Raw genomic sequence first — 18114 nt, 5'->3', positions numbered from 1 at the left:
CTTAACCATCACTGTTTTGAAGGATCACAGGGCTCAGGCAATGTTCAGTATTATCACACACCAAGGTTTTTACAGTCTGAAGAAAACTACAGTCCTAAGGTGTCAGTTCTCAAAGTCCTTAAGTTCCTCCTGCTAAGATTCCCAGAGGGTCTCCACTTCTTGCACCGAACCCCAACTTGCACAGGCACCTGCGTCCTTCTCCTGCAGCAAATGCAGATAAGAAGCTGTGGCTCTGCTGCAGTAATGATGCCATGCAGCCCTAACACCACAGCAGAGCAATGGCTCTGGCCTGAATGTCCCCAAAACCTCATGCTGAAACCATCTCCGAAGGGATACATTAAGAGGTGTGGCCTTTGGGAGGTCCTGCTCTCAGGACTAGGGTTGGTGTCCTTCTTGGGAGGCCTGGAGGAGCCCTCCTGCTCCTCCACCACGTGAGTTCTGACGAGATGACCGCTGCCACGCAAGACCCGGCGAGATGCTGCCGTCTGTGAGCCACAGGCCCTGGGGCACCAGATGTGCAGGTGCCTTGACCTTGGACTGCCTTGACCTTGGACTTTCCAGCTTCCAGAGCTGTGAGCAATAAATGTCTCTTTACAAATCACCCAATCGACAGCAGCCGGACAGAGACAGTAATGTCACAACATGAGTCACTTTCTCAGTGGGCCAGAGGACTCCCCATGAGCCACCACTGTAAAGCAAGAACTCCCTGGAGGATGGAAAGGGGTTCACAAGGAATTCTACCCAGCACCAGGGTGTCTGTCCTTTCTTGCAGGAAGACAGCTGAGCCATGGCAGGAAACTACAGGGTGGGTGGGGCTGGACAGTAATGTGTCACCTGCTCATCTAAGCCTCAGTCTCCTGCCTCTCATCACGACGGTGGGGGTAACACCCCCCTCACCTGAGCTGTTGGGGGAGGTAAGAGTGCTGGGTGATTAACAATTGTTAGTTCCACAGAAATAAGGCAAAGAATCTGCCCCATGTCTTATAAAACCAAATCAGCCCAGGAATTCCACATCACTACTAATTTGCATGGGAAAATACCAGATTCTCCTAAGTTCTGGCATGTCATTTGTATTAATAAAGTTTGCAGAGTTTTCACATACTAAGTATATAAAACAGGAAAATAAATCATGCAATTTGGAGGCTGAAGCAGGAGACTCACTTGAGCACAGGCGGCGGAGGTTGCAGTGAGCCGAGGCCTCGCCACTGTACTCCAGTCTGGGTGATAGAACGAGACTCCATCTCAAAAAATAAAAAAAAAAAAAAGATTTTGCTTCTTCATACTAGTAAAGTGGGCAGACTCTACATGCCAACTCTTATTCAAAGGTCGCCTAACACTGACTCAGGAACTCTGGCCCTGATGTGCTTGGAGTTTTAATCCTAACAGTGTTAAAGACCACTCCCCCAGGAGCTCTGAACAAGTACTCCAGGTATACGCTGAACAAGACCACACACTCTGACCGAAATCTAACTTCCCAGACCCAAACTACAGAACCACAGAAGACACTGCTTCTGTCCAACTTTTTGTTCTGCCATCGTTTGTGTCCATTATTTCCTACAAACCATCTCATTAGAATTTAGGGCACACAAAAGGCCAATACAACAGGGTTACTTTTCAAAGGTTTGGAGGTGAAGAACAGATACAATGCATTAGCTTCCTATTGCTGCTGCAACAAATTACCACAAATGCAAACCTCCTCTCAGCCCTGGGAGTCAGGAGTCCCAGGGCTGAAGTCAAGGGCTCAGTAGCTTGTATTCCTGCCTGGAGTCTCCCAATTCATAGAGGCCACCATGCAGCTTGGCTCACAGCCCCACACCCCTCCTACCACTGCCCCGGCCTCAGCCCTGCACCCCTCCGGACCCTGCCCTTGCCCCACACTTGCCCTCACCCCCACAGCCCTCTGGCCTCTATCTCGTCCTCAGGTCTCCTCCTCTGAGGCAGACCCTCGTACTGCCTTCTCAAAAGGCACATGTGAAGACACTGGACCCGCCTGGACAACCCAGGGTCCTCCGCCATCTCACTGTCCGTTACACTCACATCTGCAAAGCCTCTTTTGCCATGGAAACTTCATTATACTAACAATCATTTAACAAGTCCATTATAATGATGTGAAAATTGGCATTGTTTTCCTCCTAATGAACAGATCAGTCACCCATGTAACCTATAAATATTTGACTATTAAATATACAATACTGTAGGAGACAGAGATGAGGAAGACGGTTCCTCCCTGAAAGACGACTGGACCCTAGACGGAGGGATAAACATTCTGAACAGAATCAACATAACTCAACATTTGAGTCGGAGAGGTCAAGCAATGAGACGTTCAAAAAAGCAACCAGAAAGTATGTACTGTGCCTGTAGTTCACATCTGCGCCTGGCGTCATGAGCACGAGCATGCGGACACGCACACAGGGCCCAAGTGTAAGGTCAAATATAAGGAGCTTTCCACTGTAGTATTTAACTAGATCTTATTACAAAATAGCCTCCTGATTTTTATCCAAAAAGTTCTCTGTAATTAAGGAAATTAATTTTCCCCTAAAAGGCATTTCTCTAGCTATCATTCCATATAAACTAAATGGGCATATTAAAGAAAAAAGACAAATGTTTGACTTCGGGGGTTTGCCTACGACTTGAATAAGCATGATTTTCTTCTGGCCAAGCAGGGAGCAGTTGGACCAGACTGGAGGGAAGGAAGAACAAATTTCCACTCTGACCTCAGTTGGGCACCAGAGTCTTCCCTGTCAGAATGTGGGTGTGGTGCTTCCCACACACCAGCCTCTGACGAAACTCAGCCCAAGGGTGTGGGAAAAGGCTGTCTACTTCTGAAAAATCTACAAAGTGCAGACACATCAAAAGCTTCAGAAGACTGTAAAGGGCCAAGGAGACCACTACACCCTTGGAGTTTACAGAAAATGGTCAGCATCACACGTGCCTGAGGTCCAGGGTCAGCTCCCGGCTGCCGCGACGCCGTGAACGCAGCCCTGGCTTCCCCTCTGATGCAGAGAGCTGGTCACTCCGCCGGCAGCACTCAGAGCTCAGAACATTCTAGAGGAAAGCAACGTGTCCCTTTTAAAATGGGGAACCGGGGCAGCACGACTGAAGCTCTACGACTGTCTCAACTACTGGGTTTCGGGGTAGCATTAGGAAATCGTGAGAATCCAAATCTCAATTTCATACAGATTCCAGATTCACTGCAGGTTCCAGAATTTCCTGAGACATTCTTCCAATTTATCACTCAGGATTCCCTTGCCAAAGCTAATAAAGTCTACATTCCTTACGGAAAACCCACCATAAGCACCACCACAAATAAGATCAACTGACTGACGCCCGCCCTTTGCACCAAACCTATAAACTGTTACTCACACAAGACTGTGCTGGAGGCAGCTCTCAGCTGAAGCCGAATCCGTGAGACTTCATTATCCCCCATTTTGGATCGAGTGTGAAGACTGTCAGCAAACCAGGGCCCCAGTGTGAAGCAGAGAACAGATCCTCTGATGCCTGCCTGAACATTTCCTTCCCACCTCTGTCTTGGATATTGAACACCCTCAGAGCTACTGAGTCACCCACATTTGCAGGTCATTTATCCAGCCACCAGGATAACACAATTATGCGATAAAAATGCCTTCTCAGGGCTTTGTCATACTCAACAAGGCAGCTCAGAAGGCTAGGTAAGCGCAAGAAAGGGGGAAGCGTCCTCCAAACAGACAAAAACCAAGGAAAACCGTGCAGAGACTCGAGAGAGAGAGCAGAAACACAGCCCGCTGTAGCCTTTCAGGTCCTGCTGGCCGCAGCCCTGCGTTAGGTGGCACCATTTCCACAGATGCATCCTGCTGGGCCCACTTGAAAGGTCCCGCTTGCGAGACACTCACCCCCACTTCCAGCTCCTGCAAGACCCGCTGCAGCCCCACTCCATCCTGGGGGCCGACTGTGCAAGTCTTCCCGGCGAGACCCCTCAGAGCCTACTCAGTGTCTGAGACTGGGAAGCACCAAGGATCCAGAAAGGCACAATCCCGTTCTCCTCGTGCTGCTTTCTGGGTTCCAAGTTGTCTAACGAGTCCTGCATAAACCCCGGGCTGGGGAGCCAGCCAGGGCCCAGCAGCACCCAGCTCATGCGCTCCACTCACCCCACAGAGGACCACGGAGGCCCCAGCACGCTCTGTCCGCGGGGCAAGACACCAGAAACAGCCACAGTTCAGGGTTCTGCCACCCGCCCCGCTGCCGTCATTACCTCCTGGGATCTGAATTCTCATTGGTTGCAAAGGTGATCCCACAGCTCCGCTGCCTTAATTACCTGCTGGGATCTGAAATTGTATTGGTTGGAAAGGGGATCTCATTGCTCAAGCACTCCCTGCTGCCTCCTTGCAAACAACATAAAAAATCCAAAACCCCTTGTAAAGAACGTTTACTATAACCTCAAAACAAGACACATCCCGAGACCAAGGAAGATACACACGCACATCTGACACCTGGTGGACGTCAGTGACCGACGCCACGGCTTCCGTGTGGCGTGTGAAGCAGGAGGCCTGTCACGGTGACTCAGGCTGGGGTCTGAATGGGGGTCTTCCAAGCAACTAGGCAACCAGGACGCACACCCCAAAACCCAAGTCCCCGCACTCATGTACCTGGCAGAAATGCTGCGTGGCCATCGACACCAGTTGTGAACCAAGACCGATCTGTGTCCTGTGGCCCTCACAACGTCCGTACATGCCTGGGCCCAGCAGAGGCCCGCACGGCACCCTGCTCGCCTCCAGTGGGGCTCTCTCCTGCCAAAGGGGATGGCCCTGAAGTCCGTTGAGATTTCCAAAGCTCTACAAAGTCGTGCTTCCTCCTGCTTGTTCAGAAGGCCTAAAGCCCTGAAGACACCAGTGAGAATTGACCTAGCCTCTTAAGGCAGCTCAAATACCTAAACACAGGAACGCTGGACCTCTCTGCCCTCGAGAGCAGCCGATAACACACTGGGCTAAGCAGAAGGTACAGATGTCACATCCAGAAGCCAGTGGCGCTCAAGATTGCATTCCAGGAGCCGCCCATGTGAGTCCCTCCAAGGCTTCCAAGTCCCACTTGATTGTTTTCATCGTATCTCTATAACATCAGAGACATTATATCTCACGGTATCTATGAGATCGTCTCCACTTTTATGAGCACATATGCTCCCTGACTTACCATGGGATGAAACTGTTCCAATAAACCCAGCGTAAGCTGAAAATATCCTAAATAGAAAGTGCATTTGACATCATAGTTTCAACTTACAACGGGTTCATCCAGAGGCAGCCCATCTTGGGCCAAACAATGCACTGAGTGTGACTAGTTCACACCATCACAAGGTTGAAAAAAAAAATCAGATATGTAACAATTGGGAGCCAGGGACCCTCTGTATTGGGGCTCCTGTCTTCAGAGACAACAGAAACCTCTTCTTAGACAAGAATCACAATTTATAATCCTCAAAATGTTAAACTTAGTTTAACAATCTAGACGTTCAAACAAAGCCAAAGTAGGCCCACAAGGCCGTTTGTGCCCTTCACTAAGACGCACGACTCTGTAATAACCCTCACCACAGCCCCTCAGGGTGGGTCCCAGAGGCAGTTGAGGCTTGTGGCTACGGACACTAACGAAACCAAAATCAGAGTACGCAGGTGCAGTCAAGTCATATGACTTCTCCACTAGCATATGCACAAATGTTCATCAGCAAATCTCATCTTCGCTTTACCTCCCTCCCATGACCTAAAAAGGAGTCCACCACACACACCCATACACACACACACCACTTCAAAAACATAATTAGTACTTGCATTCAATTCTGGGCATTCGGAATAGACCTAATGGGTGATTAAATCTCTCCTCCAACCCATTGCTTAGTCTTCTTAGAGGATGAAGGATTTTGCATAACACAAGTCAACATATAAAACATCTGCTATAGAAACAGACTTTCAAGTGGTCCTCATTAGAGTGATTCAACTAATATACAAAGGACCCAACACACAGCACAGTGTATATTAGAAGAATGATTAATTTGTTCCCCTAAAAATCCTAATATCTACACAGAAAAAATACCCAATACACATTTTATCATTCTTTACCAGTATAGTCATACAAAGGAGTATCACAAAAGCAAAAGAACACATTTGGTTTGACTCACAGTTCTAAGTTTAATATAAAATTGCTAAAACCACCAAGACAAACATGACTATGAAATATTTAACGATCTTCACCTAAATTCAAGTCACCATTCAACCACCAATACCTCTGCTCTCCTTACGGGAACTTTCCAAAAGTAAATTCTGGAATTAACAGGACAAAATTTTCTGGTGATAGAAATTAGGAAGAAATTGGTTGAAGGCCGTTCCTTGGCTGTCAAACTTTTTCTCAATAATATTTTGTAAAATAAAAGCGTCAAACAGATCTTTACATTAACTTACAATCTATCAAGCAATACTGGAGCAAGCTTTAAATATTAGCCACATTCTGTCAGGGCTGACTAACATTAAATCAGTATCAGTCTCATGTCTTGTAGGATCCACAGCTCATCTTCTTAAAACCACTTAAGATTTCATAATTAACTCAATTAAACAATGTAAGTCATCTCCTTGATCTTTGACATGAAGGGGTAATTTTCCCCCAAAATAGTACCTCTTTCCTTGACATGATTTAATCTGTGGTTAGAGTATTTAAGAGGATTTCTTTCCTTCTTAGAAAATAAAATATACACCTTTCCAATATGAAAAACTCTAACTGATAATGCCATAGCTTACCCAGGTCAAAAGCATTTTTTTTTTTTTTTTTTGAGACGGAGTCTCGCTCTGTCGCCCAGCTCAGGCTGGAGTGCAGTGGAGCGATCTCGGCTCACTGCAAGCTCCGCCTCCCGGGTTCACGCCATTCTCCTGCCTCAGCCTCCCGAGTAGCTGGGACTACAGGCGCCCACAACCGCGCCCGGCTAATTTTTTGTATTTTTAGTAGAGACAGGGTTTCACCGTGGTCTCGATCTCCTGACCTTGTGACCCGCCCGCCTCGGCCTCCCAAAGTGCTGGGATTACAGGCGTGAGCCACCGCGCGTTAAAAAAAGAACCTAACTGCATCTTTGGACCTTATGTGAGGTAGTGTCCAGGGTCACTGGGACCTCTACTTGGCCAGTGTAGCTGGGTACCAATTAAAGACAGAAACCCAAGCATTCACTCAAAGCCCCTTCCCAGCTGTTCATCCTAGTGGAAGAAGCCATGAGTACAAACGAATGCGGCATTCTACGGAGGGCTTTGGGGATAGGCTGCTTGAGAACATCAAAGTGGCTCACGTCCCCCGAGTATAAAGCCAGTGACTGCTCTCAGCTTCCATCCACAGTAGCCAAGGTCTGGAATCACCTGAGTGCCCGTCAACAGGGGATGAAGGGAACGTGGCCCGAACACACACAGGAGCAATACTCCACCACACAGCGGAGAGCCCTGTCATCCGCGGCAGCATGGATGGAGTTGGAGGACATTACGTTAAGCAAACGAGTCAAGCAAGGAAACGGCGCATGTTCTCACTCATAAGCAGGAGCTGAGAGCAGATCTCATGGAGGCCAAAAGTAGGTGGTCAACAGGGCCCAGCAGAGCCCACTCATAAGTAGGATGGGCAGAGGCTGGTAATGTGCACAAACACACAGCCTAATGGGAACACGAGACCTACTATTGATAAATCAGCAGGGGGATGGCAGTGGGTCATCTACTGTGTATTTCAAAACAGCTAGGAGAGAATAACTTAACATAACCAGCACAAGGAAAAGAAACTAAAGTGAAAGACATCCCAAGTACACAGATTTCATCAATATAGGGGTGAATCAAGGTATCACATGCACTCTGAAAATATGTACGTATATTATGTATCAACAGAAACAAAAACCAATGACAGAACCATTTGCGAAGCACGTGCAGGAGAAGAATGGGAAGCCTGACATTGTGTGGCTGTGTGTCCCCACCCAAATCTCATGCTGAACTCTAACCCTATGTTGGAGGTGAGCCCTGGTGGGAGGTGATTGACTCATGGGGGTGGTTTCTAATGGTTTAGCATAATCCCCCAAGTGCTGTCCTCATGATCGTTCTCCTGAGATCTGGTTGTTTGGAGGTGCATGGCACCTTCCCCTTCACTCTCTCTCCCCTTCCAGCCATGTGAAGACATGCCGGCCTCCCCTTCACCTTCCACTCTGATTGTAAGTTTCCCCAGATGTAGAAGCCTGTACAACCCACAGAACTGTATGCCGATTAAACATTTTTTTCCTTATTACCCAGCCTCAGATAGTTCTTTATAGCAGTGGAACAACAGTACAGCCCTCAGGACCAGCAATGTTTTCCTTCTACCCAGCGGCCAACAAGGTCCTACACCGTAGCTGGTTTTCCAAAGCTTTGCCAGAATGCTGAAGCTGTTTTGGGGATACTAACTTTCCCCATCTCTGGCAAACCAGATGGGGCATCCTATTTGCCTCTTACCACCTTTCTCAGAGAAACCCCACCTCTGAAACAGCCTCCACCAGGGGCCTCCTTCAGCAGCAACAAAGCTGAGTGTTCCTTGCACTTCCCTTCTTCTGAACAAGTAAACATCTTAAGCTTGTTTTTCCATCTTCCCAGCTCATTGAAAAAAAATCTTATGCTTTCTATTTTCCTGACACACACACACATGGAAGAGAAGTGCCGTGAGGGCAGGGGCTCTTGTTTTCCCGGATCTGAGCCTGGCCCTCAAACACTAGCCGAATACTAACACAATATCCAGAGGCAGAAATGCAAATATCCATATGACTTCAAATACCCTAAGGACCTAACAGGCCGAGTGGCCCATGTAACTATGGTGTGCTGGGCCATTCAACTGGTGTCCAAATCCCTGTCCAATTGAGCTCTTTAATTTCGAGACTTTTCAGACAGCTGTTTTGTTGTTGTTGTTGTTCTGTTTTGTTTTTATTAAAGGGATATGTTACAATTATAATCAAGAATATCCCAGGCCGAGTGTGGTGGCTCTTGCCTGTAATCCCAGCACTTTGGGAGGCCAAGGTGAGCGAATCACCTGAGGTCAGGAGTTCAAGACCAGCCTGGCCAACATGTTGAAACCCCGTCTCTACTAATACAAAAATGAACCAGCCATGGTGGCAGGCACTTATAATCCCAGCTACTCAGGAGGCTGAGGCAGGAGAATGGCGTGAACCAAGAGGTGAGGCTGCAGTGAGCCAAGATCGTGCCACTGCATTCCAGCCTGGGCAACGCAGCAAGACTGTCTCAAAAAAGTAAAAATAAACCAATACTCCCAGTTAGTTCTTCACCAATGTCAGATACATCAGTTTCAAGAAAAATATGAAAGCATGTTTTTATATTTCAGTGTTGAATTTAACCATATCTTTTAACCATACCTTTTAAGGAGATATGAAGATAGAACTTCCTCAAGGATTGGGGGAGAGAAAAGCAGTTAAGAAAATCTTAAAACCTCAGGAGAAAAACAAGTATGGGTTAAGACCTCAAGGCAAAACTTTTTCTTTGCACTTTGATTTCAAAAGAACAGAGATGCCCAAATTATGAACTCTCCCATCTGCATTTTATATTCGTCTGTGTCCTTTGAAAGGCTGGAGATGGGATCCCAGGTATTTACTTGGGATGCCAGAAGAGATGCAGCTTCACCCCCCCGACCTCCATGGTTTGCTTAGCCCCTTCACCAGTGGATCTCACCAACAGATGACACATCCATGCCTCATCCATGGCAGCACAGAAAACCACTTGGAAGACAGCCACTCCCACCAAGCTTCCTGACTTTGGTGTTTAAAATCTGCATCATTTAAAATCTGCATCTCATACGTGAGATTACACTCCTCCGAACAACGACATTGCCACTGTCATTTCACCCAAAAGGGCTTTAGGAAGTGACACGCGGTCCAGACGCCAGAGGTCGCCGGCCGCCTTACTCTAGCCTAATTCCTTTGTGCCTGTATGGAGGCTTCACAGATACAGCCCATTAATGACTGTATGAGAAGCTCAGGGCATAGACGAACTCAGTGCTGAATTTTTTCCATTTATCACCCTTTGTTTTGTCCAGAAGACAGCTGAGAAAGGCGGGGGCAGATCATCTCCTCGAGTGTAATGACTCTAGCCACTTCTCTTCACCCCAGGTCACCACTCAGTCAACACCCTTTTGAGAAACCAAAGCAATTCTGTTTCCTTCACTCTGGGTTCCAAGCACTAAATTCCTCCGTTTTATCAATTAGATTATCAAGCAGCCGTTTGTAATCTGGACTGCAATCTGATACGAAATTTAAAGCTAATTTAAGTTGCGGTAATAGCTCCTATTCACATTATAGATAAGGCATGAATGAAAACTTTAATCTGTTCATAGGACCAACTTTGTAAACAAACCAATTATTCAAGCAATGATTGTCTTCAGTTAGATGCAAATTACTTTGCTCATAAAAGATTTTCCAGTAGGAATTTTTAAATCCATGGTCTGTCTTTTCTGAGCCTGTTTCTGCACCTTCCCCTGAGTGCACAGCAGGACTTCTCAGGGCATCCCATCAGCAGGCCCACTGAAGAGAATAAGCCCGCAGCCCCCAGCCCAGGAATCAAGTCCGAGCCCCAGCAGCCCCTCGTCCAGCCGGGGCTTCCTCACCAGCACAGCACCCAGAGGTCTTCCAGGTTTAATGCCACGTGTGCGTGGAAAGTAGAGTGCTGGAAGGAACACAATAGACATTCAACAATGCAAATTCCCCCCTGGAACAGCCCAGCAATCCTCTGTACCTTCCCCCAAAGTACCCATGCTAGGCAGGCGTAGAGTCCAATGGGGGTGCCTAGGAATCGGCATTTAACACTATTCTGATGAATAAAAGTTTGAGAGGTCGGCCAGCGAGAGGCTGTCGTGGCCTCCACTCATTTGCAGGCTCTGAAGAGACACAGATTCAGGTAACAGGCCAGACAGGACAGGACAAGGATGGGGAGGTGGAGGGCAAATTCCATGGACCACCATCCGCCCCGCCATCCCCACTGAGACTCCGTGATTTAAAGAGAGGCAAAGCCAGGGAGAAAAGATGCCCGCACCACACGAGCGACTGAGATTTCACCTAAAGCACGCAGCATGTGGCTGAGGGCCAAGGTTGGGCAAGCCAGGAGCACACAACGGGGTTCACTGGCCCAGAGATGTCTCCCACACCCACACCCCGTGCAGACCTCCCAAGCACTGCCTGTGTCTCCTGCCTGGTTTAGTTCCTCCCCGCCTTCTACTGTGTTGGTTTCTCAGCCGCCACCCACCACCACACAACCCTCTCTACAAGCTTGGTGGACTGAAAAGAGCGGGGGCGGGTAAGATCTGGGCTCTGGGGCCAACGTCCTGCCCGAGACATTAGTTCCAACCCGCCTAGCTGTGATGTGAGCCCCCGAGATTTCTCAAATGTGAGATGGGAAGGTAACTGAACCCACTCACCAGGACGGCTGTGCAGACTGAGATTACATATAGCCACACCTCGGCATCCACCACACGTGGGACCCCAGTCGTGTTGCCCCTGATGGGAATCCCTCTATCTATGCCCCTTCTGCTACCAGAGCCAACTCCCAGCAGTAGCTGTGGAGGGTGCATCCTCTATTCCCACTCCACTCCCCTCCCATCGCTCCACGCCGTGACCTGCCACGCAGCGGCCACCAGCAAATCCGGCCCCACTGGATAACCGACCACCAGCCCCCCCTCACTTTGGGGGCGTCTTCCACTTGCAGTTCCGAAGCAGGCCGAGAAACCGCCCTCAAGGGCAGTCACCTGTTCCTTATTGCATGTAATGACCTGCCACGCAGGACCACCAGCAAACCCAGCTCCACCATCCAGGCTCCTGTGGATTAACCGAACCCCCACTCCCCACCTTGGAGCGTCTTCCACTTGCGGTTCTGAAGGGGGCCGAGAAACCGCTCTCAAGGGCACTCACCTGTTTCTTATTGCACGTAATGACCTGCCAAGCAGGGCCACCAGCAAACCCAGCTTCACCGTCCAGGTTCTGGTGGGTAACTGCCCCCGTCCCCCGCTTCCTCCTGGGGTGTCTGGGAGGCTCAGAAACCGCCCTCCACGGGCACTCACCTGTTCCTTATTGCACTAATACCTCATTTACAGAAATCCACTTTGACTTTCCAGCACTGCAGTTGTGACAATTTAGCAATCCTGCTTGCAAGCTACAAGAGCTTGAGGTCACGTCCACCTCACCAGTATCCCAGAGACCCAGCACTATCCCACTGTGTTTAAAATTCCAAAATACTCCTGCAAAATGCTACTGGCATTTGCTTTGCACATAAAATGTTAAAAACCTTCAAGTGAAACAAATATCTTCAACAGTTTGATACAACGACATGTGAGTTACACATCTGCCAAGTTGTAAAGCCTCATGCATTTATAACATTTTATGTATGGTGAAATGGTTCATTAATATAAATTATGAGAATCTCTAAGAAACAGGTTTTTTCTGGCATTAGATGACCAAAGGAAAACTGGGTTCTGGCTGGCTTGCGGGCCTGTAGAGACAGACATATCTGCTGACACAACCAAGCTCCTTCCCACTGATGTGGCCTCATCCCAGGCCCCTCACCCGGATGCCTGCAGGCCCCTGGAGGAGCAAGCTGACCTGTCCACATTTCTCAAATGCACAGCTGTTGCTCACACTGCAGATAGAGTTCAAGGCACGAGCAGGCCACCACGCTAAAAATACCACGCAGCGTCCACGCCAGGTGACGGTGGTTTTCACTCCATCCCAAAGCCCCAGGTATGAGTTTACAGCCATGATTACCACATGGATTTTTGGACCCTCAAGACATACTTTGTTTCCTTTTATGCAACAAAGTTAAAAGACTATCACTCAGATATAGGCTCTGAAACTGTGGAATAATTGTTTGGGAACAGAGCCTCTGCCAGATCAGGATTAGCACTTGGGACAACACCCCGTGACCTCGGTCCAAACCCATCCAGACCAGAAGCCTCCCGCACTGTAATTTCTGTGGAGTTCTGTAAACAAGGTATTACTGCAATAAGGAATAGATGAGTGCCCTTGGAGGGCAGTTTCTGAGCCTCCCAACCACACGGCCACGTTCAGGCTGAATCCGCACCACCTCCAGAAACACTGTCCCTCGCCGAGGTGTGCCTGGCTTCTCCCTTTTTCCAAAACTTAACAAAACCTGAAAAGGACAGGTCTGTGTAGAAAAACACAAACTACTTGCGATTCCTCTTCCCAGTTCAGGCTGTAGGAAGCTCGTCTCGGCCCTCACCGTGTTCTGACTGTGGCTTGGTTCCCATAAGAAATAAAGTCAGAATTCTAGTCCCTGTCTCCTGGGCAGTGTGGCAGGCATACATACCTTCAGTTATATGAGGAAAGGCGTGGCGAGCCCCCTTCCTTCAGTAAAACTGCACAGTTCCCAGAACCCCGATGCCATCCCCCTCACACCACTGTGAACACCTGGACAGAGCACATTTCAATGCGTGCACCTTTGTGGGCTAGTTTTCTATTTCTCCACTAAATCACCCCAAATTTAGCGCCCTAAACTCTGACTTATTTTCTCACATTTCTGGAAGCTGGAGTCCAAAACAGGTCCCACCATCTAACGTCGAAGTGGCGGCAGGGCTGGCTCTGGGGAAGCGACCGTCTCCTTGCCTCCCGCAGCCTCTAGAGGCTTCTGCATCCCCTGGTCCATATGGCACCCACTGTCTTCAGGACCCACAGCGGCTCTGACGGCCCCTCAACTGGAAGACGCAGAAACGTCAGGAGACCGGGATCTAGTGCTAGGGCCAAGCCTCCCCACCCTCCCAGCTCCTCACACACTCCCGTGTGAGCTAATATAGATTCCACTTTAACTAGTGTCACCTGTGTAAGGGGTAAGTGCCCAGCTGTGAACTGGTTAACCTTGCCCACACAAACCCCGAGAATAAACTCACAGGCCATGGACCACTCCACAAGCAATAAGTGACCACCTGCTCAGGGACCTCCATGCCCCAGCAGAGCCCTCCGGTACCTCCTTGTGAGCTCAGACTGGCGGCAGGGGTCTGCAGCGCCACAGGGCCCTGGATAAAAAAGACAGCTCCCATGTCGGGAGGCACCCGCCCGCGGTTGGGTTCCCAGTACTTTAATTGCCCAGGTGGACAAGCCGGGGCGCATGCAACCCCATCACCAGAATAACGGCTGCACGTGGCGAGTGCACGGGTGGCCACCACTCAGCCCAGCTGGCCGCGCTAAGCACATCACCACCGTGACGCCCAATCAGACTCAACTGCTGGAACAGTCCCGGCATCGGCCCCCAACAACATTCTGGATCACAATTCAGAGTAGTGATTGCGATCAGAGCCACACGTGGCTGAATGTTTTTACAGGAGGACGCCACAGCTGGACTGACGCCACAGCTGGATCTGGCTGGACTGAGAGCATTTCCCACTGGACATTCTTACAACACCATTTTATTTGCGCTTTATTAAACTTCTATGGCTTTTTTCTGCTTATCTACTTTATGGGAGTGTTTCTTGTTCTTCTGACTGCGGTGATACTTCAAGCTACAACTATCAATGTGTAAATTAGTTTGGAAGTCGCCTTATCATTAAACATTTCACAAGCAAGCAGTCAGAGGCACCTAACCCGGAGGCCTCTTTTCTTCTCTGAGCCAAAGCTACCTTGGACTCAAAGAAAACGGCACATGGAGAGGGGCTGGATCTCCAGCACCCATTCCTAGGGAGCCTCCTGGGGAGAAGATATGGAGGGAGAAGCCCTGGGTTATGGCACTGTCGTACTAAAGAAAAGTCTATTTGGGTAATGTAAGCACCAGACTTAAGAGATTAAGCAAACCATGAAAAGAAACCACTAACCACAGCTTCTCCAAAACAGAACTAAACTCCCTTTAGTTTGAATTGGAAAAGCAGAAGTGATGATCAGGATACAAAAAAAAAAAAAAAAAAAAAAAGAAATGACACAGTATCTGAACACAGGAGAATAATCAAGGGCCACTGTCTCTTCCTGTGTCAGTGGGAGCCTCGCATCTAAGCTGGATTTAGAAGGTTGCTACTTTGGACTGAAAGGTATCCCCAACTCTAGTTTGTAAGCAAGTGGAGCAGAATGCTTCATTTATTTCAAGGTTTAGCGGTAAAGCTCTGCAACTCTCACAACCATTTTAATTGGTGTGAATTTTAAAGTGACTCAATCTGTTGGCTGGAGTATCTAACGGCTTAACCACGGGGTCACGTTGGAAAATTTTTCCAATTGCTTTTGTTTTTCCTACCGAAGATGCATTTGAACGTTCTTGTAGTTTGCAGTTGGCTTGTTCTGATGTTTGGTCCTGAGGAAGCCCAAGTATCCGTAGAGGAAGAATCTGAAACCTCAAGCCACTCGAGTGCTGTCTGGGCAGATGGAGACCCCAACCCGAGGGCCACTGACGGGCTCAGCATGGGCGCAGGGCCGCCCGATGCAACAGGCCACGTATTTGCCGGTTACAAAACATCATAAGCACACACCCCCAGGTGTGCACACACACTCTGTACACATCTGTCCCTATCAACACCAGCACACACCCCCCAGGTGTGCACACACGCTCTGTACACGCTCACGTCTGTCCATGCCAACGACAGCATACACCCCGAGGTGTGCACACACGCTCTGTACACATCTGTCCCTGCCAATGCCAGCACACATCCCCAAGGTGTGCACACACATTCCATACGCGCTCACATCTGTCCCTGCCAACGCCGGCATACACCGCCAAGGTGTGCACACACGCTCTGTACACACTCACATCCCTCCCTGCCAATATGAGCACACATTCCCAGGGGTGCACACAGGCTCTGCACATACTCATGTCTGTCCCTGCAGCCTGAGTCAAACAGTCACAGAGAGGCAGAGGAGGAGGAAGAAGGATGCGATGGGCACTAAGGTCCTGGGCCAGTTCCCCTCCCTACCTCGGGAGAGACCCCTCATGTGATCCTGCCATCACTCACCCTTCCGCCTCTATCCTCCATCCTCCCACAGGGATCAGGAGGATGCTCACTGCACAGAGCTGTGATGAGCATGAACAGAAGATGGCAGGAGCTCACGCCAAGGTGCTGAGCACGGGGCCTACGGAGTGCTTCTTTCTGCTGTGGCTGACATCATCAAACAGAGACTGACACAGCTTCTGCAGAGAATGCCACTTGCTAAGAAACTGAAACGTGTGACCTAGGAGCCTGTGAAGGTCTAAGAACAAACCAACAAACCAAACGGTTTTGTTTGTTTTTCAAACACCATAGCCTGTTTTTTCTTTTTTATCATGCTCTACCTTGGGTATCATTTAGTTTAATTTCAAAGTAAGTCCAATAATTACACAAAATCACAGGACTGAGCATGGAGCATTGTTTCACTTCATGTCCTCCAGCCTTTAGGACACATTAAGGAAAGACATGATTCCAGGATTCCCATTAGAAAGGCTGCCCTGAGGCACCTGCTGGGGCAGCCAAATTGCAGCTGTTGATGCTGCCTCCAAACTGCTTGGATGAAGCAGAAGATTCCGGAGGTCTCCTTTCTTCTGCCCCTTGTCCAGGAGAGAAGGTGGGGGGAGAAAGGTGAGAGAAGATAGGAAGAAGGAGGGGGGAAGGAGGGAGAGAGGAGGGGAGAGGGAGGGAGAGAGGAGGGGGGAGGGAGGGATAGGGAGAGGGAGGGAGGAGGGGCATGTTCCATCCACCAAGGCAGCTACACTGCAGAGAGAATGGAGGGTGTGTTGCCTCTCAGGACAGCAAGTTCAAGCTGTTTATAATTGTTAGCATAAACAGTGACCAGCTGAGGACAGGGCTGTCATTGGAGTTGACGTTTTATTTTCATAGTTGATATTGGGGACCTGGACCTAAAGCAGCGTGCCTTGCCCTTTTGCCAGATGGGCCTATGCTTCTCTATACTTGAGTCTATTTGACTAAATACCCGATATTGACTAGGAATTATGACGTGTAGGATACCCCTTACCACAGTAACATCAAACTCATATTCTAAATGCAATTTATTCAGGGACTGGCTTCTAACTCTGGGTGGGAATGTTAAGCTCAGTCCAGTTCAATTCAGTAAGCATTTATCAAGAAACTCCTAGACGAAGAGCTCTGTTAGACCCTGGGTATGGGGTGATGGGGATACGAAGATGTGGAATTAGAACTCGAGAAGCTCAAATGTTTCCATTTAATTCCCTAATGCAATTACTAAGCTTCAACCTGATGGCTGTAATATCTAAATTCACTTTTTCTTTATTCCAGTTCTACATAACAAAGCACAAATAATCACAGAGGAATGATTCTGTGTTGGACTATTCAGTGGACAGAGAAGAGCATTCTGACTGGCGTGAGACACTGTCTTCCTTCCCAGGGAGCCCGTGAGGTGGCTGCACAGAGCACACGCGTGAAGATTCAGGAACACGAGCATCAGGTGATGGGAGGGGCACGGAGGCAGCACCAGAAAGATGCCTGCCGAGGGGCCGCTGCAGCCAGGCTGGCCGGGAAGGTCACGGGAGTGGGCGCAGGCATCTCCCTCCAGCCGCACTTGGTTTTCATGAGGACGCGTGCACGGAAGGGGATGACACCGAAATGCTGTGGCGCTGAGGGGAGGAAGGGAGGGACACAGGGCCGACGGCTGGCCCCCACCCCTTCCGTCCCTGCCCCTATGAACGCTGCCAAAATCAGCCCCAACGGGGAGAAATGAGGTGGGTGAAAGAGGTGGACAGACTTGGCTTCCATGGAATTCACAGATTCCAGTCATTAAAAATCCCTTCTGAGTTTTCACCTGGAAAACTTTGCCAATGTACTTAGGGACAAGAGGCGGAAGATGAAGCCAACACAATTGGGCTCAAACCGCCACCCTTCTCCTTCTCTCTTCATCCACCACCCTCCCTGGGCCCCTGAGTGTGAGAACCAGGAGCTGCACAGCCCAAGGGTGCAGCCCCTGACCAGAGGAGGGAGCCGCACGGCGGGGCCCCCAGCACGTGGATGGCAGGATCTGTGCTATGTCAGTCCCAGGGCCCCAAGCAGAGAAGGCCTGGGGCTCCCAGCTGAAGTTTTGCTGTCTACTTTCTCACCAAAGTCAAGAAGGACTGAGTGGGACCAACGCTGCACCTGGCGGCTCCTCAGTGGCTGCCGATGTGGTCCTCACGCTGCAGGTGAGACCCT

At 49.3% G+C, this 18114-nt stretch overlaps 1 long non-coding RNA gene across 1 annotated transcript in view; it reads right to left on the bottom strand.

Moving 5' to 3' along the window:
• LOC139361576 (uncharacterized) overlaps positions 1 to 16413 on the bottom strand; it is a 40695-nt gene extending 24282 nt beyond the window's left edge. Inside the window, exon 1 of the long non-coding RNA XR_011619131.1 lies at positions 13523 to 16413. This is a non-coding gene — a long non-coding RNA (uncharacterized lncRNA). The remainder of the gene's footprint in view (positions 1 to 13522) is intronic.
• Positions 16414 to 18114: the final 1701 nt, after the last annotated feature.

The sequence above is a fragment of the Macaca nemestrina genome, unplaced genomic scaffold, assembly GCF_043159975.1.
Source record: "Macaca nemestrina isolate mMacNem1 unplaced genomic scaffold, mMacNem.hap1 Scaffold_64, whole genome shotgun sequence".
Lineage (NCBI taxonomy): Eukaryota > Metazoa > Chordata > Mammalia > Primates > Cercopithecidae > Macaca > Macaca nemestrina.
Note: the sequence above shows the minus strand (reverse complement) of the source record. Positions and strands in the feature narration are given on the sequence as shown.